General features: G+C 45.7%; 14 non-coding genes across 14 annotated transcripts; all 14 read right to left on the bottom strand.

Annotated features, from left to right (window-relative positions):
- Positions 1-13,593: 13,593 nt before the first annotated feature.
- Trnaq-cug lies at positions 13,594-13,665 on the bottom strand. Its single transcript has one exon. It is a non-coding gene; the product is annotated as a tRNA-Gln (tRNA).
- Positions 13,666-13,672: 7 nt separating this feature from the next.
- Positions 13,673-13,744, bottom strand: Trnae-cuc. The gene has a single exon. It is a non-coding gene; the product is annotated as a tRNA-Glu (tRNA).
- Positions 13,745-13,812: 68 nt separating this feature from the next.
- On the bottom strand, positions 13,813-13,884 carry Trnaq-cug. The gene has a single exon. It is a non-coding gene; the product is annotated as a tRNA-Gln (tRNA).
- A 5,022-nt stretch (positions 13,885-18,906) lies between these two features.
- Trnaq-cug lies at positions 18,907-18,978 on the bottom strand. Its single transcript has one exon. It is a non-coding gene; the product is annotated as a tRNA-Gln (tRNA).
- A 6-nt stretch (positions 18,979-18,984) lies between these two features.
- Trnae-cuc lies at positions 18,985-19,056 on the bottom strand. Its single transcript has one exon. It is a non-coding gene; the product is annotated as a tRNA-Glu (tRNA).
- Positions 19,057-19,124: 68 nt separating this feature from the next.
- On the bottom strand, positions 19,125-19,196 carry Trnaq-cug. The gene has a single exon. It is a non-coding gene; the product is annotated as a tRNA-Gln (tRNA).
- A 6-nt stretch (positions 19,197-19,202) lies between these two features.
- Positions 19,203-19,274, bottom strand: Trnae-cuc. The gene has a single exon. It is a non-coding gene; the product is annotated as a tRNA-Glu (tRNA).
- A 68-nt stretch (positions 19,275-19,342) lies between these two features.
- Positions 19,343-19,414, bottom strand: Trnaq-cug. The gene has a single exon. It is a non-coding gene; the product is annotated as a tRNA-Gln (tRNA).
- Positions 19,415-19,420: 6 nt separating this feature from the next.
- On the bottom strand, positions 19,421-19,492 carry Trnae-cuc. Its single transcript has one exon. It is a non-coding gene; the product is annotated as a tRNA-Glu (tRNA).
- A 68-nt stretch (positions 19,493-19,560) lies between these two features.
- Positions 19,561-19,632, bottom strand: Trnaq-cug. Its single transcript has one exon. It is a non-coding gene; the product is annotated as a tRNA-Gln (tRNA).
- A 6-nt stretch (positions 19,633-19,638) lies between these two features.
- Positions 19,639-19,710, bottom strand: Trnae-cuc. The gene has a single exon. It is a non-coding gene; the product is annotated as a tRNA-Glu (tRNA).
- Positions 19,711-19,778: 68 nt separating this feature from the next.
- On the bottom strand, positions 19,779-19,850 carry Trnaq-cug. The gene has a single exon. It is a non-coding gene; the product is annotated as a tRNA-Gln (tRNA).
- Positions 19,851-19,856: 6 nt separating this feature from the next.
- On the bottom strand, positions 19,857-19,928 carry Trnae-cuc. The gene has a single exon. It is a non-coding gene; the product is annotated as a tRNA-Glu (tRNA).
- A 68-nt stretch (positions 19,929-19,996) lies between these two features.
- On the bottom strand, positions 19,997-20,068 carry Trnaq-cug. Its single transcript has one exon. It is a non-coding gene; the product is annotated as a tRNA-Gln (tRNA).
- Between the last annotated feature and the right edge of the window lie 3,008 nt (positions 20,069-23,076).

Here is a 23,076-nt window from a genome sequence, read left to right as displayed (position 1 = left end):
AGACCGAATGACGACCGTTTACAGTATCTCGATATTCAACTTAGGAATAGTTCAGGCCTTTGTTGGGAGTACGGAAAGTTCGCCGCAAAACCTCTTCTTCCTTTCAATAGCTGCCATTCTAAACATGTCAAACTGGGAATAATTCGGAATCTCGTCAATTCAACAGTACAGAAGTCATGCTCACATTTTATTGGCTCTTCTCTTCGTCGACTGACAGAACGTTTCGAGGTTGCTGGATATCCACAGGAACATATTTTAAGGCAGTTGATGTATATGATATGTCCAAAGAAGTCAATTCGGAAAAATCCTAGGCCTTCAAAGCGAGTAGTCCTTCCATATTTTCATAAAATTTCGCACAACATCAAAGCGTTAGCCAGCAGGTTTAATATTGGCACTGCCTTTTCTACAGATTATAGATTGAGCCGTTTGACCCCTTTTGCCTCAACTGTTTCAGGTTGCACGATAAAACACAGAGAAAAGGATGTAGAATGTTCGTCGGGTGTCGTTTACAAGATACCATTTGATTGTGGCCTCTGTTATATTGGACAGACTAAACGTTGTATAAATGAGCGCATGATGGAACACAAACGTTGTATAATGAAACAAGACCCGTACTCCGAAGTGTCAAAACATGTTATCGAATGTAGAAACTGTGTACCGTTGTGGCATCTAACTTCAGTAGAGTTGCGGGAAAAAAATGATCATAAGCGGTTGATAAAAGAGTCATTAACGATATTAGGTCACGGGAATGCAGTTAATAAGCCGTCGTTTGGGTTGGACAATGAACTGCGGCGTTTTCTTAGGCTGTGAAAAGTTCTGACCTTCAAGGTTTATGTCTGTCGGTTTTCGGGTAGAAGGGACGATGGGTCGTTCTTTCCTTTTTCTTTTTCTTTTTTGCTTTTTTGTATATGTGTTACTGGGCTTGGGGTTACCAGTGTGTTTGGCGGTCGGGAAGCGAGGGGTCAAAGATAAGTGAAGTGCGTGACGCAGAGTCTGTTGTCCTTGTTGTGTAGTCAAGAGGTTGCGTTGGTGGAAAGTGGCATTCTTTGAGGTTCTCACCCTCTCCCCCTTTTTTCTTTTGTATCGAAGTGCCTATATAACCAGGTTTGGAAAATAAAACTTTCAGCTGTGTTAGAGACTTTTTAGTGTTGTGTCGTTTACCCCGCAGTCTCGGGGTTTTTTCAACCATGTGTATTGATGTGCACTGTCGGACACTGTTAGCGCGAACACGACGTTGGCGTTTTCCAGCCTAAGGGGTATACGTGTCAAACGAACGAAGGACATCTGGAAACCAAGACAGACGGCAAGAACTACGCAGTAACACTGGATCAGTAACTACCCGTGCATGTACGATCGAAATAAATTGAAGGCCACGTAATATATTCCGACTTTAAGTAAGTACCGCTTTATTATTTCTGCTCTGTGCGAAGTTGCTTGCTGTACGTTCAAAATATTACCCGCACACTCGAAATCTTTCAGAACAAGTGCCGAATAAAAGCTGCCCGGCAGAGAAAAAAAATATACAGAGACACCTTTCATAGCCCACGTACTTTATTCTTTACGTTTTGAATGTTTTTATCCGCTCGTAAAGGTGCACGACGGGGTCATTCTCATATAGTGACAGGACTGGCATATTAGCAATATATAAGCGTCATCGGAATGCTGGCGAGCCTTGAACACACTTATTTTGCTTTGAATCATCGCTTGTTTTTACACACCTGCTGCGGAACACATGTTTGGGACTGAAATGTAGCGAAGTTAAACATCGTTCACTGACGAAGAAAAATGCGCTAACTAAAGCAATTGCACTTTTACAATGTTAACAAAAGGTAGCAGTGTGTCGAACCGAAAAAAATACGGGTTCGGTTACGGTTCAGGTTCAGGTAAATTCATTTTATTCCGGTTCAGTTCCGGTTCGATTAATTCGATCCGCGAACCGGTTCGGGGCGCTGAACCGGTTCGCGAACCGGTTCGGAAATTATAAATGACAAATTGCAACATCAAAATAAATGACAAATTGCAACATCAAAATAAATTACAAATAAAACATCTGAAATCAGCACATACGAAACGGGATACATCGTAGTGTAAGGCTCAGGGATTTCTACCACAAATGGTTTCTTTATGTGCACTCAAAGGTTACCTCACCGACGTTTACGCATTCGGACTTTATCTAATTGGGTCCGACGCAGTAGCTGTAAAATCCGCGACCTCCTTACAAACCCACTTACAAGTAGAACTCGCTAACTATCCCGCCACCTAGGCGAGTAAGCAATTGAAGGAACAGTGGGGAGAAAATACAGCTTTCTTTATTTGAACTAGCCTTCGGTAACTCAAATTAGACCCTTAAAGAAGTTTTCATTAAACGAGATACGGAATACGAAAAACACTTCACCGAACGCAACGCCAGAAGGACGTAATAGGATAAATATTAAAATAGAAGAGTTCGCTGTCTCACAAATATGTTAGCTTCTAAGTGCCTATACGAAACCGGATGCATTATTATCAAACTCCACAGCCTTTTCTTTTCTCATTCCGATGCAAGCAAGCTTCAAGAACTCGCGCGTTCTAGAAACGTGTCATGAAATGAGCACACAACAGCATTTAGGATTTACGAGATTGAAGAAAAATGAAATCCCGTGACGCGATTTTTTTTTTTTTTTTTTTTTGCACAGCCTTCCATTTCTCTTTTTTTCGTGCAAGCCGCGACCAGCGCAATACTGGTTCCTATGTCAAGATTCATGGATGCAGCGTTTATCAAGATTCATGGATGCAGCGTTTATATTCCTAAGACTGAGTGGAGAAGAAAAATATGTAAGCGAGGCGTGTGTCAGTTACGGCACTTAAAAAACAAATGGCATTGATAGCACATTCATTGTCAACAGCGCGTGGCCGAACCGTTTTGACATGAGCCGGTAACCGTTATTTTTTTTTTTCCGGTTCAGTTCCGGTTCGGGTTTATCGCGATAACAATATAACGGTTTGGGTTCGGGTTCAGTTCCAGAAAAAATACCGGTTCGGTTCCGGTTTTCGGTTTGGTTCGGTTCCAGTTCGACACCCTGAAAGGTAGATACTATTCGGTATGACCCCAATAACCAAACTGTTCCACATTATTTCCCGATATAAAATGCACGCGTGTTTTTTTCCGTAGGAATGCCCAGGAGCACCGCAAAAGTAGACTGGTTGCTGTCTGCTTCAATTTGCGTCACGGAAGTCGCATAGACACTAGCGCCATTTGAACCTCTAGCGTACATCATAATAACATTAAAAAAAATGTGCAAGAAACGCTTTTTTTTTTTCCGTTTTTCCGCGACAGAGCAAAACGACGATATCGCTTGAACTTAATTCCTGAGGCCAAACCTAAAAACCCAGAGAAGCCGCATTTTCGAATCGTAACGGTCGTCAATGCCGCCCGCTCCGCGCACTATGCGCCAAAATGGCGTCGCCCACAAGATGGTCGGGGAACGGGGGCGCCGCTGCTCTAAAACGCGGTAACGCCGCTGCTACATCCTACAAAAGACAGTGCGACATCCTACAAAAACCGTTTTCTCACGTCCGATACGGTACGATGGGCCTTCCGGTATACACTCCGTGCGGGAACTATAGGGGGCGCTTTGAAAAACGCGCGCAGCGCCGCTAGCGGAGGAGCTGGCGTTCGACCGTGAGGCGCGTTCAGCAGCCTGCGGCGCCTTTTTGCATGCCGAGCTGTGGCGGCGGAAGCGCGCACGGACGGAACTTTTGCTTTTTGAGCCGATAAGTTGAGGGTGACGTTGCATGAGTGCTGGGGCAGACCTAAGAAGGGCATTTAGCTGTTCTCCACTTCTTATATATTGAGTTTTAGTCGTTAATAGGGGTAATTTCTCTAGTTGCGGCCAAAAAAGGAGTTGGAGCAATTTTCTGAAAAGCAAGACGGCCGCCACCATAATTGCTTTGAGTGGGAAATTTATTTCGCTCGTCGCTGTAAACCTAGGACTGCTGGAACGATGATATTTGGAGGCGAGTGAGATGTACACTAAGTTTCTGCACGAAGTGTGTGAAAGTTGTTTCTAACGAATAAAGAAATAAAGCTGTACGGTATATCCAATATTGGACCCAAAACGTTGTGTTATATCGGGCTGTGCAAAGTGCAGATTTGGGCACACAGGTGCTTGGACTTGACAGTAACATGACACAGCACTTATTATACAAAAAAAAAAAAGGTAGCATAGGGAAACCAGGTGAACATTTGTTTTGGGCGGCGTAACTCAATGGGAACCGGTTTTGACCATGGAAAGGCTGTCAAGATAATACCACTGGTCGGGGGAGGTGGAGACTTTAGAGGTAGGAAGGGACTAGTGGACTGTACTTCCAATTGAAGCAACTTTACGAAAGGTGGTTCCAAAGACGAGAAAACAAAGTTGTCGGCCAACACACGGTTTGGCCGCCAAGGACTTTTGCGGTCAGCTGTTGTGTAATAACCTGTTGTGCGAGGTGCTGATTTTCGGCCCACAGGTACTTTGACATGACCGTCACTTGGCATAACATTTATTATAACAAAAATAGTTGGCATAGCGAAACCAGGTGGAAATTTAGTTTGGGTGGCGTAACTCAATGGGAACTGGCTTTGACCGTCAAAGGCTGTCAGAAAATACCACTCATCGTGGGAGGTGCACACTTTACAGGTAGGAAGGGACCAGTGGACGGTACTTCCAGTTCGAACCACTGTGCGATAGGTGGCTCTAAAGCCGAGAAAAAAAATTGTTGTCTACAGAACTCGGGGTGTCAGTGTTTCCACGTCCAAAAGGAGGCTGATCAAGAAAGAAAGCACACCACATAAACTTCCATACTCAAACGCCGATTCTCCAGTGATTCCGAGTTTCATGGTTGTTTTCTTTAGATTTATATTTGTCACTTTTTTTACCGTTCGAATCTTTCTTCATGAAGTACAAATTGCGTGCCATATTTGTCCGGAATTATCATCGACTCGTACGATGGGGACGAAACTTCTTTGGAGGACATTCCTCCAACGAAATTGGCACTGCATACCCGCGAGTGTGGGATGGCATTTCAGTTCGTCCCATCGGCGCTGACACATGTAGGCGTTACTGGTACGAAAACAAACGCAGAGCGCAAAGCGGCAGTGTAGAATATGTCAGCCGTGTCGACACAGTGGCAGACATGATCGGGACGCCAAATTTCTGGCGTCGTATGGCACGGCTCCATCGTTGTCGCTGTCCCACAAAACATCGGCGAGGTGAAAAACTGTGAAACTTTGTCTCCACGAGATACGACGCATAGCTATTGAAGCACTTAATGACGCAGCACAGGCTGCGTCATTAAGCTGTGAACCCAGCGCAACAGCACCACTCCGACTTCAACGCGTACCAACGTACGCCGGCGTGGTTTCGGTCAGGGTGTCGAACCGGAACCGAACCGAACCGAAAACCGGAACAGAACCGTTATTTTTAGCCAAACCGGAACTGAACCGAACCGAAATCTTTGCCGCCATCTTGGAACTGAACCGGAACCGAACCGAAAAAAATATAACGGTAACCGGTTCAAAACGGTTCAAGGTAATATTTCTTTTTTGTCTCTTCTGTTAGTATTACAAAATGAACATATGTGAATAAAAAATTGGCGGCTGTATTTCTATCTATGGATCAAATCGTCATATACAGAACTGAAAAGTATGGTAAGTTGTGGGTTTTCATGACACTATGATTAACCATGTGTCACGTTGTCACGTGACGCCATGGTGTCAATACATGTTATCACGTGACCTCGTGACGTCACGTGACTCACTGCGTCAACTCGATTTCATTTGAGAAAGTCACTATATTTATTAACATTGATGACAGCATGACGTAACATGACATCACGATTTCGCAACGAGAGTCACGTCACACCGTGACGTAAGCGATTTTCATAACCCCTAGTCGATCGCTCTGGTTCATGAAAATCAGCACCGCCAAACATTCGGGTGACGGCTCATGTCAATTACTAATGATAATAGCCCAACCCTGACCATATCTGAAGCTCGGCCCAAGCTTTTGCTTTCCAAACCCTAGCCGCCTAGAGCATGACTGTGATCAACACTGGCGGTAGAGGAGATATCGACAGCTGTCTCTTTCTTTTATTTTTTCTGCATCTGCTATTAGGGGAAAACTAATGGATGTTTCCTCAAGCTATCAACGGTGGGGTTTATTGCTTAACGCTATTTATTGAAAGTATAAGAAAAAATGTTGCAAGACCCATTTTACACTATTGAGGCACCCAAATATTTTTTTCGTTGTTGCTGAACTGCATCCGAAAGACGTCCCTGAGAATAGAAGTACTGGAATTACTAAATACGACTTATTAATATGACGTTACATAGAACTAAACGTTTGTACGGAAAGAATTAAAAAAATAGGATATTTTAGTGACCTCAGAGAGACAGCCGAACGTTGGCAGTCGCTGTAAGTCTCACACAAGCGTCGTTCTAAAGTTATTGCACAAGTTTCGACTCTTTCTGCACTTTGCTTAAAGGAGCTATAAAAATATTTCTATACATTACTAAATACTACTCAGGATAACTCCCTAACGTAATAACTGCTTGAACTTGGCTTTGCTCGTTTTTCTAGGCAATGGCAGTCGCCAAAAAATTCGAAAAATATGAGCATCGTTCATCTCCTCAACTCGGAGCCAGAAGCGGCCACGAGGCCTGGTGCCTATCTTATGCCGCCAACGTTAATCATACCCCCGCGCTGGAATTTTAAAGGAAGAAAACGCGTGCTCAGCTCCAGGCATTGTTAGAGTTTGGCTATCTTCATCACCGCAGTGGTTGGACACGAGCCACTACCCAAATGCCTGCCAAGACATTGAGTGTTACGAGCCGATGTACGGTGCTCACGCAGTCCTCCTGTCCAATCCATGAGCCAACCTCGACTGTCGTCAGGCGGGTGGTTATGATTCTACAATAGCGACATCAAGCAAGCAGGGAAGGCAAGACTAAAAGAAATAGTCTCATTTAATCCTCGCAATTTCACCGCGACAAAGAAGCTTCTGAATTGGTGGTGGCCTGTGCGAGTATACTTGGGCCAGAGGACCAGTACGCCTCGGAAAAGTCATGAACATTCCAACCCGATGTCGTTTTACGACCTATCTAAACTTCACGTGGTGCAAAATAAAAGCAATGAAGGGTTGCGGTTAACAAGTGTCAAATAAAATTGTCGAATGAACACACACAAATGGAGGAGGCAATTCCTCAGAAATACTTTCAGCCTTTCCACTGTGGCGACGAAGGAAGACCAGCGAAGCTGTACTGTCGTGGGAATGAAGGAATGGCCGCCCGCAAGTCGGCAAGCCCGAGTGGAAAGGCTGGACAGCTACCGCTATCTATGAGCGACGGTGGCAACCAGACAACCGACAAGTCGGTTGTCTGGTTGCCGTCGTCATTTATAGATGGCGGTAGCTGTCCAGAGTTTAGTGTCATCATTTGTTTGCTGACGGTCACGACACTGAGGAAGCTAGCCCTTAACAGCTCTGCTCTATAAAGAAGTGCGCGCGTGTGTGTGTGTGTGTGGGGGGGGGGGGGGGGGGGGTAAGCGGGAGAGGGGGAGTTTTAAAAGCATACTGTGTTGTAAAGGTTCCTCTTCCCTGCATCTTTGGCGCAGACCAAAAAGCGTGACTCCGGAAGCTACTTTGCTTGCAAAAACGCTCTTACCAAAAAGCACGTTTTTGTCGTGCCAGACGCTCGCGCCGTTCCTAGTGAAAATCGTCTGACTCGCAACTAAAGGGTTGTGGGATCGAATCCCACCAAAAAATTCTTAAATTTTTTCGTTAAGGCGAAATAATTACTTTCAAAAGTGAAATTATTTGAGACATACGGCGACCTTTAATTCGCATTACATGTCATGTTTTAATCACTCTCATTCCACGCGTGATGTCACGTTTCACATGAGCATTGTGGGAAACTTGAAATTCTTGCGCGAGGGTATGCAGCTCTCACCCCATGAACCTATCGACCCATCAGGATTTTCCAGTCACGCCACCGACGTCAGCTTTTTTGCGACATGAGCTCCTTAACGCTGTCGAGTTAAAATCATCAGTTAGCAAAGGTGATGCTCATTTGCAAATTAAATTGACCGGCATGTTGTCAAGAACAAACCTCAACTGCCAGGCTATGCCAGTTTGTTCTGCAGAAGAAAATATTCACTTGGGCAAGCGCTATTTTGGGCCAGATTCGATCTGAGTGTGAAGGTGAGTATAGATTAGAGTGGATAATTGCGATTACTTCTTGCTGCATGATTAGTGGCACGCATGCGGTGCTGAGTGTAAATAATGTTTGGTTAGAACAACAAGCATTTGGATTGCCGCACGGTGTTTCTATAAAAGAAATAGACTGAAAGGAATTATCCTAAAACTTTTGTAACATTCTGAAAATTTCATTGCTTTTAGCTCAGTTGTGTCGTCATCATATAAATATATATTGTGGAGTGTATTTTGTAAACCTTATTTCATAAGTAGCATGAGCACCGAGGTGCTCATTTCATAATTTTATGGGATGTAATTAGTTCCGTAGTTCAAGGACAGAATCGCGATTTCATTTTTAACACTGCGACACAAATTTGTACCAACCACGGGTATTTTAGGCGACCTACCACACTTTGCGACACCATTTTATACCGTGTAAATAGATCAGCTTGAACTTTAGAATTTTACTTAAACACGAAGAAAGCACAATAAAATACAGTATAGTTCTAAATTTGAAGATGATGTATTTACATTTGTGTACCAACCAGCTCAACTTTTTACACTTGTACTTAAACATTTTGATTCAGGTAAAATATATGTTACTGGTAAACAAAGGGATGTTGAGTCGTATGAACACGACGTTATGTACGTTAATGTAGATTTTATTCCACTCTTGCGTCAAAATTAAATAACTGAATTTCATATTTTGGTACCTAAAACAAAAGTAAATTGGACAGACGATCGAAGAAACTATATAGCTTATCGTTTCCCGGCGCAAATAGTGTATATTGCAAGAACAACGCGAAAAATATATTCTCAATTTAGCGGTTCAAACCGGTTCGAACCGGTTCGAACCGGTTTGAACCGATATTTTTCCTCCCCGGAACTGAACCGGAACCGAACCGAAAGCCGTGAACCCGAACCCGAACCGAACCGATAAAAATTTCGGTTCGACACTCTGGTTTCGGTTTCGTTTTCTCTGGGGTGCTCACTGCCTACCTTCGGTACCGGCCGCGCGGCGGCGCGCCAGTCGCGTCGCACGGAGTGTATACGAACTGCGCATGCGCGAGTCTTATACGGTAGCGCATGCGCAGTTCGTACAGGGTCAATCGTACCGTCTCGGATGTGCATAAACGGTTCCCTAAAACTCTGAGGCGGTCATCGTGCTACTGCAGGACTGCCAACACGGAAAGTCAGAATTTCCCTAGCGGATACCTGGAATTTCCCTATTTCCGCCGAAATTTCCCTCGCTTGCCCATTTCTGCATTACTTTCATTTCTGCGATGATGGAAATATTATGTAGCCTTAACGCCTCGCGTACGTTTCGTAAAAATGAGTTTAACGGCACGAAACTGTGCACCCCAAGCATATCTGGCGAGGGGAAGTGTTACCGGGAGATTCAAACTGACGAACGAAACCTCATCTTCGCCTTAGGTATTATGCACGTTCCCAGAACATGCCACTGGTTTTATAACTTCTTCGGCGCTTTTTATTATAGTCAGTCAAAAAAGGTGTAACACAAGCTAGAGCTCTCAAACTTGAGCACATGGAACACGACACACAGTAAGTACCATTTCGTGCACGGCGCTTCACGAAACATTATTGGTCATGGTAAGTCTGTTTCTTGGACATAGTAAGTTTGTACCTCCAGACAACGCAATATTTCTCCTTGTACTAATTTTTTTTTATAAGACACGGCGGCGTATTTAAAAGCTTCTAGTTGGTTGGAACTTGGTTCCTTCCTCCAGTTTTTACGGAGGCGATGGAAACTAATTTTGCCGAAAACAATTGTTCAAGTGCTCCTCAGTGTTGCCAGATGGAACATAGCGACAAACGGATGGAGGGAATAACCCAAATGTAGCCTAAGCCTCTGAATTTCGATGTTACCTTGAATAACACACACCCACACAAAGAAACACATATGATTGAGCTATATACTTCCAGATATACACGATGCCCAAATTTTCCCTCAAACCCAGTAAGATGTCCCTTATTCCCACGTATACATGAATATTACCTTAATCTGGGAAATTTCCCTCGGGTTGGCAGCCCTGGTGTGCTTTTACATTGGCCACAAACACACACACAAAAAAAAAAAACTGTTTGCAGTTATGCTTGAACCCTGGACATGTATGAGGAAGCAAATTTGCATGCTTGGAACAAGCATGCAATTTGGGCATCTGTATATCTGTGTGCTTGACGGGTTTGCGCAGATAATTGCGTCGTCATGTTTGTAGCGAACGCCGTGTCTTCCGTATGATGTACGAGCACCTGTGTGGCGCTCTGTCTTCAGAGTAGCTTATTTCAACGCCTTTATAGCAAACAAGTTCATTACACCCCCTGTTGGCGGACTGACTATTATGATTGCTGAGAATACGTGCTCTGTTTATTAAAATACTTAACCAACCTTCAACTTTCTGGGACATCAACGCCTAGGAGCTAAAAATTAGAATTTCGACAGAAGAACCAACAAGTATCGCAATGTTCCCCGGGAATGGTTTAGATGAGAGTCATAAACTATCAATAAGCAGTACTTAAACCTTTGGACGCGTATAGATTTTATTCCACGGCTCTACACTTTCCTTTGCATTGATATTAATTGGTTACATTCATAAAATTATCAATTCCTCCTTTTCTTAACAAAAAATCCTAATGTTTTCGAGGACTGTTGAATTGCCTGGGTAGGATAGAACGCAAATAAACTAGAATTGTGTTATTTTCTCAAAAGCTTTTTTTTTCCCCCACGGAATGTTTTAGAAAGTCGGCCATATGTGAAGGATGCAGCCCGCATCATCACCTGAAAACTTCCGACGAGAAACCGGCAAATGGAACTACGCAGCGTAACAACAGGTGTAGAGGGCGTCGGCATTGGGCTGAGGTGAAGGAAGCGTCTGAAACAGGCTACGAAAGCCCACGCCAGAGACCTCGCAGCGTACGGCAATAAGAGGCATCGAAGCAGATACATATAGCTCGCGGAAAGCATCACGTGGCCTCCCAGACATCGAATTTGGTGATAAAAAACGTGTGTACGCGCTCAGCGGCACTACCAACACCCTCTACGAACTAAAGCGCCTGCTTTAGTTTCTAGATTAGAAGATCATATAACAACTCTAACTTCTACAGTTCGTCTATTAATGAAGCTACGACGACTGGAAACACCCATGATAAATATTAGCGACTACACCCTTTCCGCAATTCTTTATCTCGGTGGTTCTCAGCCATGGATGTGTCGGGGACCCCTTGCGGACCGCTGGCAGTGATGGGGGACCCTTCCAGCTGGGGGACGGGGAACGTTAGTAAGTTAACACATCTGGAGCATGAAACAGGTGCCTTTTATTGCTACGTAGCAGAAAACCATTAAACAAAGGTGCCACATCACTTCATTTTGGTCAGTTCATCAATGCGTGAACTGAACTGCAAAAAACGTGCCAACTAAAATAAAAGTAAAATTTTGTTGAGGGTGTCGCGGACCCCAGAAGTGGCTTCGCGGACCCCCATTTGAGAACCACTGCTTTATCTCAATCTCCTTTGTAAAACAGAAGCGATGATCTGCGATCACAGATATTTTAATTTGAAATATATTTTTGACCTCCATGCTTACCACACAAGTCGAAAATGTGCGAAATAATATTTTACGCCTAGCGCCTTCCAGGTGGTTTCCTGAAAGACAAAATAAAAGTGACAGCACGCTGTCGATTTCCCATCACAGGTTGCAAGGCTACTTTTCTATTTAAAAATGTACGAAAATAAGCGACGGCTCGCTACTTAAGGAGTCATTTGTTTTATTTAAAAATACATATTTTACCTGAGCCTCTGTGTTGTAGTTGAAACACGTTCCACGCAGGCGGCAAAACCAGCAAAACCACAAAACCGCCAAATCTCGGCTCTCGTAGGACTGTTGGCGCCATCTATAAAGTAGCGCTCACACTACATAGTTTACATCGCGGTCGAACTAAAAGAGGGCGCTTCTCCTTCTGCTCATGTCTACTCGTGCCTTTCAAGTTCCACCCACAGGACTGCTTACTCACGTCTACTCACGCCTCTCTCTCTCTCTCCGATGGCAATGAATTTCATTTACAGTTGTGTTTGCATCGTCTTTAAGAGTTGAAAGTTTCAAACCAGAAGGCTATGTCTACAGTCTTTTTGGTTTACACGCGGAAACGTTTCTTGTAGACGGTTAAGCGTGTTGGTTTCTAATTTACGAAAACGAAAGAGGGACATGAAAAACAAGCAGACAACACAGGCCTCTGTTGTCTTTTTGTCTTCCATGTCCCTCTTTCGTTATCGTAAACTTTTCTTCGCCGCTCAAGAAATACACTCAATTACTCAACCTGTAAGTGATAGCTAAAAAAAAAAAAGGAATTATAATGTTGCTCGTTACCTGCACCACCTGACGGTATAACAGGTTTAATCAAATTTAAAAATTAAAAAGTGAGGTCCGTAATTGGCCATACGTTTCTTCACTTCTTAAAGCCAATAAAAAAATCAAGAAATACACTGTGGTAATAAATGGAAATGAGCAGAATACAGATTAAAAATGGGTATAATAATAGTTTGTTCTGATTTACATTTATTGCACGTAAGGCTAGGACCAAGAAAATAAAGGACCGCGCTACAAGGCTTGACGGGTTCAAGAAACCAAGTAAATTGTGCGGCTGTAGCAGGGTTGTAGGCATGGAGTACATATAAATAAGAAAACAGTATTAATAAATCCTATCAAAAACCTAGTAATTAATACAATACCAAGATTTACGGGAAACAAAACATTAAGTTGGGTAAAGCATAATGGTACGTAATATCCTCCGATCTAATGCGTCTATTTTAACACCGACACATTCAAAACGGATACATAAATTATTTACAGATTATAAAATATGCGTTTTTTTTAAAGATTTATTTATGGTGCTTTCGCACAGCTTAAAGGACTAAATAGGGTTGTACGTGCACATACCCAATACCAATAAAAAAATGAACAAATAGGGTCACAACATATTGAACAATTATTAAACGTACACATTTTTTAAACCATTCAAAGGGCATAAAAATCGATATCAGTGTTATTTGACTTATTATAGAGAAGGTCCATACGAATCAAGGGAGTTCCAGATTGCGAGGACCGTGAGTAAAAAGTATCTTAATTGTACCTATTTTTTCGTCGAGGAGCGTGAACCAAAATATTACCAATTAGTCAAACGATAACTGTGTAGAATAGGATAAATGAGTACATATTAATGTTCCAACAAGCTTCTTTATGCACAAGATAAGGCGACTTTACAGTTTTTTTTTTTTTGTTCTTGTTTTTTTTAATTAAGTACTTTTTTGAAACTTGTCGCATAATTTTCAATAGACCGGAAGAGATGGCAAAAGATGCAAAAACGAAGGTCTCACCGAGATTTGAACTCGGATCGCTGGATTCAGAGTCCAGAGTGCTAACCGTTACACCATGAGACCCATCACCTTCCGACGCCGGGAATCGAACCCGGGCCTCCTGGGTGAGAGCCAGGTATTCTAGCCACTTGACCACGCCGGAACAGAAGCAGCAGATAGGGTGCGATCTTTTCAAGAGACCGGAAGAGATGGCAAAAGATGCAAAAACGAAGGTCTCACCGAGATTTGAACTCGGATCGCTGGATTCAGAGTCCAGAGTGCTAACCGTTACACCATGAGACCCTAACCTTCCGACGCCGGGAATCGAACCCGGGCCTCCTGGGTGAGAGCCAGGTATCCTAGCCACTAGACCACGCCTTTTTTTTTTTTTTTTTTTTTTTTTTTTTTATTGCCTGTTTTTGCATTTGGTACAGATAAAATGCTAAAACACGTCAATCACTTCTTTGTCGACGTGGTTACATTAAAGTCTCTTCAGGAGAACCAAATCATTCAGGACGTGCCACCAGTCTGGGGGTTCAGGTAGCGCCCGATACACCTCGCGAATGTTGGCCACACTTTCAACAAAGTTTTCTCTGACCGTGCGAACGTTCACGTCCGCATGGCGTACCCCCATCCTCGTCTTCCATATACTGTGAAGGCTGAGTGCCATAAACATGTCGTAGGGAACCCCGCCGTCGTTGTCAACGGGCAGGAAGCGAATTCCCTGCGCTGTTATGGGTAGCTCTTTCTTAAGAGTGCGCTGGAGGATGTCCCAGTGGAAGATGGCATCCCAACATTCAATGAATACATGTTCTATGGTCTCAGGCTTTTTACATAAGAGACAATTGGTAGACCACGGTACAAATACGCCCTTTTCCTCCAGCCATGTCTTAACTGGCAGGACGCCGCAGTGTAATCTAAAGAAAAACGATTTAACGGTGGGTTTTACCGGCATTCTTTTAACTCTTTTCAAAACGTCTAAACCTGAGCTATTGGGGTATAAAGACCTGTACAGGGGGATTGGCAATAAAACATCCACTAAGTCCTTATACAGTTTTTTCCGTGAAACCGAACCCAAATACTCTAAAGAAAAACGCACTTTTAACATCTGGAATGACAGCACCACTTCACGCAAATAACCCCGGACACTCAAACACATGACGTTACTTGACGACACTACGAACTCAGGCAACAAGTTTCTTAATCGCGTTTGAATAACAGTGCGTAAGAAAATATCTTCTTGATCGCGCAGAAACATAAACCTCGATACAATTTGCCGAATAAACAAGTGAGACAAGCCTAGCCCACCACATCGAACTGATCGAAACAAGTTCGTACGAGCTGAGCGCTCCCAGGTTGAACCCCAGATGAAGACTGCGAACACTCTGTGCAGCCTCTGCACGTTGATGCGCGACATGGACAAAAACTGCAACACATACCATATTTTTGCCGTCAGAAAAAGGTTACAAACTGTGGCACGCGCAAACATGGACAAATCCCGGCCCTTCCAATTCTCCGTTTTTGTTCTCACCCTCTCTTTTTCGTCGTTCCAATATGGTTCAGTATCTCGGTAATGCTCTAGCGGCACGCCGAGATACCTCGCAGGCAAGGTTGTCCACTGAACATTTACAAAAACCTTAGGTGTTGTGTCCCAGTTCCCGTGCCAGAACCCTGTGCATTTCCCCCAGTTAATTAAGCTACCTGATTTCGCACAATAAGAAGAAGCAGTGTTGACTACTTCGCGCAAACTGTCTTGGTCAACACAAAAAACGGCAATATCATCCGCGTATGAAAGGACTTTCACCTCGCTAGAGTGCAGTTTAAAACCCCGAATATTATGATTACTAATGGGTCTTAAGCAAAAAGGTTCTAAGTAAATGGCAAAGAGTAGGGGCGACAAAGGGCAACCTTGTCGCACAGAGGACCGAACATCGATTTTTTCGCTTACACTTTTGTTCACAACTAAACATGTAGAGCAACCATGGTACGACATTTTTACACCCTTAATTATTACAGAGCCGACGTTTACATGTTCCAAAATACTAAAAAGCACCTGATGTGACACACGATCAAAAGCTTTCTCTAGGTCGAGCTGCAACATTGCAACTCGGCCGTCGAGAGCGTCACAACATTCCAAAATGCTTCTTGCAACATGTACGTTAGTGCCAATAGTTCGACCCTTTATGCCGCAAGTCTGATGCGACCCTACAAGACATTGGATAACACTCTGTAATCGTGTGGTTAAAACTTTCATGTAGATTTTATAATCTACATTTGCTAAACTTATCGGTCTGTAAGAAGCAACAGACAAAAGCTTAACTGGATCGTCTGACTTCGGAATAAGTACCGTATGTGTTCTTAAAAATGACGGTGGCAATCTATTGTTTTCGTACGCCTCGATTAGCACTTTTTGGAGAACATACGCGGCCTCAGTTTTAAACTCCTTATAAAATTCGGCGCCAAGACCATCTGGTCCGGGTGTTTTTCCAGTGCTGAGGTCGTCGATGGCTATCTGAATTTCCTGAACACTAATCGGTGCCTCTAAACTATCACGGATGTGTTCGTCGAGTTGGGGCATCAAAGATAAAAATTCCGAATCAAAACCCTCCCCTTGTTGTGTGCTCTGCCCGAGAAGATTGCGATAATGCTCGACAAATGCTCGCTCGATTGCTTTCTTATCACGTGTGACTGTGTTATGGCAGCAAATTTCTTTTATCTCATTTCGCTGCGCGTATCTTTTTTCATCGCCCAGCGCACGCTTATTAGGCATTTCGCTCAACCAAAGCTTTTCGGATCGCGCCCTCACAACGGCCCCCCTGTATCTTTCAGCATCGATCACTTCCAATTGATTCTTTATGTTCCTTATTTCCTGTTGAAACTCGCCGGGTTTTAAGCTTTCTTCGATTAGAATGACGTTCAATTGGCGCCTCAGCTCGTTCTCTTTCCTCGTTTTCTGATGGTTTAATATAGTACTTCTTTCTATCGCGTTCATTTTTACCTCTTCTTTCAAAAGTTCCCACCTTACTCCCCACCTTGCTTGTTCACTTTCGTGTAACGTCCTAAAAGACTCTTTGACGGCAGCTCTAAACACTTCGTCCTTCACCAGACTACTGTTTAACTTCCACAGCGACCAATTCCATTTTTTTGCTTTACCTTTGTTACCCAAGGTGAACATAACCATCGCGTGATCACTAAAAGAAACATGCTGAACCGCGTATTGGCTGCATAAGTGAATAAGGTCTAGTGAAATATACGCCCTATCCAGTCGCGCGTGACTATAACCTTGAAAATGTGTGAACTGTACGTTGCCGTTAGACGCGCAGTATCCAACGTCTTCTAAAGCGTTCTTCCCAACGATATCGTTTAAATAAAAAGCACTTTGGTCGTGTAGGCGTACTTGGCCGGAACGATCTTCTAGAGTGCAAACACAATTAAAATCACCCAGAAAAACAATAGCTCTATTACATTCGAGATACGGACCGAGACTTTCAAAAAATTCTTTGCGTTCGCGTTCGCGATTTGGGGCGTATGCACAAATCACGCGCCATTCAACATTTGAATAAGAAAAATCACAAAAAACGAAGCGGCCAAAAGCGCTCGCGCCTACAGCCGTCTCGACAGCGCCAACTGATCTGCGAATAAACAAACAGCACCCTCCCGACGTCCCGACAGCATGAGAGACACAGACATTAAAGAGAGCTCGAAAAGGCTGCACCATACGGTCTGTCTGTTCTTGGCTTTCCACTTTGGTTTCCTGGACGGCGATAATATCTAGCTCGTTGTCCGCAAACAACCTGCTAAGTTGGCATTGCCGCCGCCTCGCCGCTAGCCCGCGTACGTTAATCGTGGCAAAACGTAGGGCTGCCTCTAGGCTGATGGCCATTCAAAGAAAAGACAGACCGTATGGCGCTTACCTCGGACCGTACAGCCTTCGCTCTGTCGCGACGCAGTGGTGGCGACTGACTGCCCGTCGCGCAGACTCCGAGGTCCCAATCGGGCTCTGTCCCACACACTCAAGGGGGTGGCTTGGCCGCCCTCCTCTCGTCCACGGGAATGTTCGGTTTCGGGGTGATGCGCATTCTCCTGATGGGCGCCGTCTTGATGGGCGGCTCCTCCTGGCTTGCCGCGGCGGGGTCTATGCCGCCGTCTTCCCTGGTTCGCTTTGTGGTCAGGCCACTTGCAGAGGCCACGGCGTCGTCCATGGGCACATCTCCGACGGCCTCTGCGTTCCCGTCGTCGTGGGCCTTAGCATGCCTGGTGCTCGGCGCGGTCACTTCGCCGGCCGAACAGTCCCGCAGCGCCGCTTTCAGCGTCGCGTCCGCACCCTGTGCCGTGCCGTCCACGCTCGTCGCCGCGTCGCCCACGGGCGCAGGCGTGGCACCCGGGGACGTGCCAACAGAGCCCGCAGCGGCCTCCTCGGCGTCAGCCTCGTCCATGAGAAGCTCCGATTTCTCGTCGCTCCCCACAGGGGCCGTGGCCGCCGCGTACGTCCGCACGCACTGGGCGCCCTCGTGGCCGAACCGCCGGCAGACGTTGCACCTGGGGACGCGACACTCCTTCCGGATGTGTCCCGTCCGTTGGCATCGCAGGCAGAGAGGGGCCCTACCTGGCACCACGACGAGGGCCAACTCGCCGCCGACCCGCAGCTGGTGTGGGATGTCGTCCACAGTCACGCCTCCCTTGAGACGGAGGACCGCCGTGCGCGTCATTGTGCCGACGCTTCCGCAGCCATCGACGCGCCACTTCTCCTTGGCAACTTCGACGACTTTTCCGTACGGAGCCAGAGCTGCCCGCACGTCGTCGTCAGCGACGTTGTAGAGCAGCCAATGCAGTTTGATCCGCACGTCCTGGTTGCTTGGATCGATGACGATGCACCGACGGCCCTTTACGACGAGCTCGGACGCGGCCAGCAACTTCTTTTTGCCCTCCTCGCTTTTGAAGGTCACCGCCCACACATGGTTCATTTGATACGCCCCAAGGGCGATAACCTCGGGCAGTAAGGCGAGACGAACCAGGGCGTCGCGGAACTCTTCGACGCGGTAAGGCCGCCCCTTGATGTCGGCGTGAAGAAAAACAGTATTTAAAACAACTGACCCAGTTGGCAGTGGTGGCAAAACAACGGAGTATTCCTGCGTTCCTTCCTCGGTCCTGTTACCGCGGCCCAATGAGGCCGCTGAAACCGCTCCGACGGAGCTCATGATCGCACGTCCTTTCGCTTCGGCGGCCGGAAGTGGAATCGCCACTAGACCACGCCGGAACAGAATTTGCAGAGAGGGTGCGATCTTTTCAAGAGACCGGAAGAGATGGCAAAAGATGCAAAAACGAAGGTCTCACCGAGATTTGAACTCGGATCGCTGGATTCAGAGTCCAGAGTGCTAACCGTTACACCATGAGACCCTAACCTTCCGACGCCGGGAATCGAACCCGGGCCTCCTGGGTGAGAGCCAGGTATCCTAGCCACTAGACCACGCCGGAACAGAATTTGCAGAGAGGGTGCGATCTTTTCAAGAGACCGGAAGAGGTGGAAAAAGATCCAAAAACGAAGGTCTCACCGAGATTTGAACTCGGATCGCTGGATTCAGAGTCCAGAGTGCTAACCGTTACACCATGAGACCCTAACCTTCCGACGCCGGGAATCGAACCCGGGCCTCCTGGGTGAGAGCCAGGTATTCTAGCCACTTGACCACGCCGGAACAGAAGCAGCAGATAGGGTGCGATCTTTTCAAGAGACCGGAAGAGATGGCAAAAGATGCAAAAACGAAGGTCTCACCGAGATTTGAACTCGGATCGCTGGATTCAGAGTCCAGAGTGCTAACCGTTACACCATGAGACCCTAACCTTCCGACGCCGGGAATCGAACCCGGGCCTCCTGGGTGAGAGCCAGGTATCCTAGCCACTAGACCACGCCGGAACAGAATTTGCAGAGAGGGTGCGATCTTTTCAAGAGACCGGAAGAGATGGCAAAAGATGCAAAAACGAAGGTCTCACCGAGATTTGAACTCGGATCGCTGGATTCAGAGTCCAGAGTGCTAACCGTTACACCATGAGACCCTAACCTTCCGACGCCGGGAATCGAACCCGGGCCTCCTGGGTGAGAGCCAGGTATCCTAGCCACTAGACCACGCCGGAACAGAATTTGCAGAGAGGGTGCGATCTTTTCAAGAGACCGGAAGAGGTGGAAAAAGATCCAAAAACGAAGGTCTCACCGAGATTTGAACTCGGATCGCTGGATTCAGAGTCCAGAGTGCTAACCGTTACACCATGAGACCCTAACCTTCCGACGCCGGGAATCGAACCCGGGCCTCCTGGGTGAGAGCCAGGTATCCTAGCCACTAGACCACGCCGGAACAGAATTTGCAGAGAGGGTGCGATCTTTTCAAGAGACCGGAAGAGATGGCAAAAGATGCAAAAACGAAGGTCTCACCGAGATTTGAACTCGGATCGCTGGATTCAGAGTCCAGAGTGCTAACCGTTACACCATGAGACCCTAACCTTCCGACGCCGGGAATCGAACCCGGGCCTCCTGGGTGAGAGCCAGGTATCCTAGCCACTAGACCACGCCTTTTTTTTTTTTCTTTATTACCGGCTTGGCAGTAAAACATACAATACTGGACGGGAATTAACGATTAAATGCGTCCGGCAAGCGCTGTCCCGGCGCGATTAGGTTAAAATTCCTTCAGTGCGACCAATCCGTCCAGAGCTGACAGCCAGTCAGGCTGCTCGCTCTGCGCTCTGTACACTTCCCGTAGGTGAACAATACTCTCAATAAAGTAGTCGCGAACTGGACGAGCGTCCACGTCAGCATGGCGAACTGCCATCCTCGATTTCCAAATACTATGCAGGGCCAAGACCATTATCGTGTCATAGGGCACACCCCCGTCCCGTTCGACACAAAGAAACCGGATAACATACGCCGACACTGGGAGGCTCTTTTTCAAAGTACGCTGCATGATATCCCAGTGAAACACTGCGTCCCAGCAGTCGAGGAAAATATGGTCTACAGTTTCGGGCTTCCTGCACAAAAGACAATCAACCGACCAGGGCACAAATATACCTCTGTCTTGAAGCCAGGGCTTAACGGGTAGCGTCCCACTATGAAGTTGAAAAAAGAAGGATTTCACCGCTGGACGTACTGGCATCTTTTTTACCCTTTTGAGCACATCTTGGCCGTGGCCCTCACAGTATATGGAACGGTACAAGGGCACAGGCAAAACACTATCGACAAGATCTTTATACAAGCGCTTCTTTGTGACCTCGCTTAGATACTGAAGCGAGAAGCGTACCTTCAGAAACTGAAAAGATCTAATAACTTCGAGTAAAAAACCCCGCGCACTCCGGCACCTTATGCTGCTCGCTGAGACAACAAATTCATGCAACGTATCACACAATCTAACTTGTAACATAGTCCGCAAAAATTCATCTCTCTGGTCCCGTAGAAAAAGAAATCGAGACACAATCTGCCTAAGAAACAAATGAACCAAACCAAGCCCCCCACTTTTCACAGAGCGAAATAAGTTTGTGCGACTGGTTCGCTCCCATCCCGAGCCCCACACAAAAACCGCGAATACTCTATGCAACTTTTGAATATTGGCCCTAGACATCCACAGTGCCTGGAGAACATACCACACTTTAGCCACAAGGAAAATGTTACACACAGTAGAACGAGCAAAAATTGAGAGATTCAAGCCTCCCCACTTAAGCGTATTAGCGCGAACCTGCTCAACTTCTTCCCTCCAATACTCAGTCGTATCCTTGTAATGCTGAAGAGGCACTCCGAGGTACTTAACCGGCGAACAAGTCCAGTGCATTCTTTCGAACCCAGCCGGTCTGGTATCCCAACTACTATGCCAGAAGCCCACACATTTGTCCCAATTGATGAGACTCCCAGAAAATTTACAAAATTCAAGGGCGTCCTTAACCACTTCATTTATGCTTTCCTTATCGTCGCAGAACACAGCGATATCATCTGCGTACGAAAGGACCTTTACTTCGCTGTTCAACAGCCTAAAGCCGCGGATTTTCTCGTTGAATAACAGCTTTAAAGAAAAGGGTTCCAGATAAAGAGCGAACAACAAGGGTGATAAAGGACACCCTTGCCTGACGGAGGAGAGAACTTGAAAACTTTCACTAACGCGCTTATTTACAATAATGCTCGCAAAACACTCAGCGTAAGACATTTTAACTCCTTCTAAGAGTACACTGCCAACGTTTACTTGATCTAAAATGCAAAAAAGAACATCGTGTGCTACCCTATCAAAAGCTTTGTCTAAGTCAAGCTGCATCATAGCCACGCGTTTTTTTCAAATACATCGCAACATTCTAGGATGCTTCTTGCAATGTGGATGTTGGTGACAATCGTTCTCCCCTTAATGCCACATGTTTGATGAGTCCCAACAATGGAGGTTATTACGCCTTGCAGGCTTCTCGCTAAGACTTCCATAAAGATTTTATAGTCCACATTTGTAAGGCTAATTGGTCGATACGACTTAACGGATAGCAGGTTCGCGGGGTCATCACTCTTTGGAATTAGTACTATATGCGTTTGGCGAAAAGATGGGGGCAATACTTTTCTTTCGTATGCTTCCATTATCACGCGGTGCAGGGCTTCGGCCACATCGACTTTGAAAGCCTTGTAGAAAGCTGCACCTAAGCCATCAGGACCAGGCGATTTTCCCGAACCTAGCTCGTCAATTGCCCTTTCTATTTCCCTCACACTGATCGGTGCTTCCAGGCGATCTTTAACGTCGTCGTCTAACTTTGGCATGAGGTTTAAAAAAACGTTATCAAATCCTCTGTCTCTTTGTCTCCGACGTCCCACCAGGTCCCGATAGTAATCTACGAAAGCACGCTCAATTATCTTTCGGTCCCGAGTAACCGTGGTCCCGTACTGTATCTCGTTTATTTCGTTTTGCGTCGCATACCTCTTTTCGTCGCCAAGCGAGCGCTTAGTCGGCGTTTCTCCTAAAAAGATTCGTTCAGCGCGGGCCCTTATCGCAGCCCCTCTGTATCTTTCGATGTCGATAAGCTCTAATTTACCCTTTACTTCTTTTATTTCTTTAATAAACGCACCGGGTCGCGCACTTTCTACGCTTACAGGAAAATCTAGCTTACACTGTAGTTCCTTTTCCTTTTCTTTTTCCAGACGGCGTAAAATACATGATCTTTCAATCGTGTTGATTTTAACTTCATCTTTAAAATTCTCCCATAGTTCGCCAACACCTCTCGACTCGACAGCAAGCAGGTTTCTAAGACTCTTCTTTACTCCGTCAACGAAAGTTTCGTCTTTCAGCATCTTGTCATTGAGTTTCCACAGTTCCCAGTTAAACCGCGATTTTGTTTCCTTTCTCTCAATTGTGAAAGCAACTAAACTGTGGTCACTAAAAGATACGTGCTTGACCTCGTAGTTCTCACACAGAGGAACCAGGCCCGCTGAAACATACACTCTATCTAATCGCGCCTGACTATCTCGTTGAAAATGCGTGAATTGGGGAACAA

The sequence above is a fragment of the Ixodes scapularis genome, unplaced genomic scaffold, assembly GCF_016920785.2.
Source record: "Ixodes scapularis isolate PalLabHiFi unplaced genomic scaffold, ASM1692078v2 PGA_scaffold12__126_contigs__length_90152505, whole genome shotgun sequence".
NCBI lineage: Eukaryota > Metazoa > Arthropoda > Arachnida > Ixodida > Ixodidae > Ixodes > Ixodes scapularis.
The sequence above is the reverse complement of the archived record's forward strand: the minus strand, read 5'-3'. Positions and strand labels throughout refer to the sequence as shown.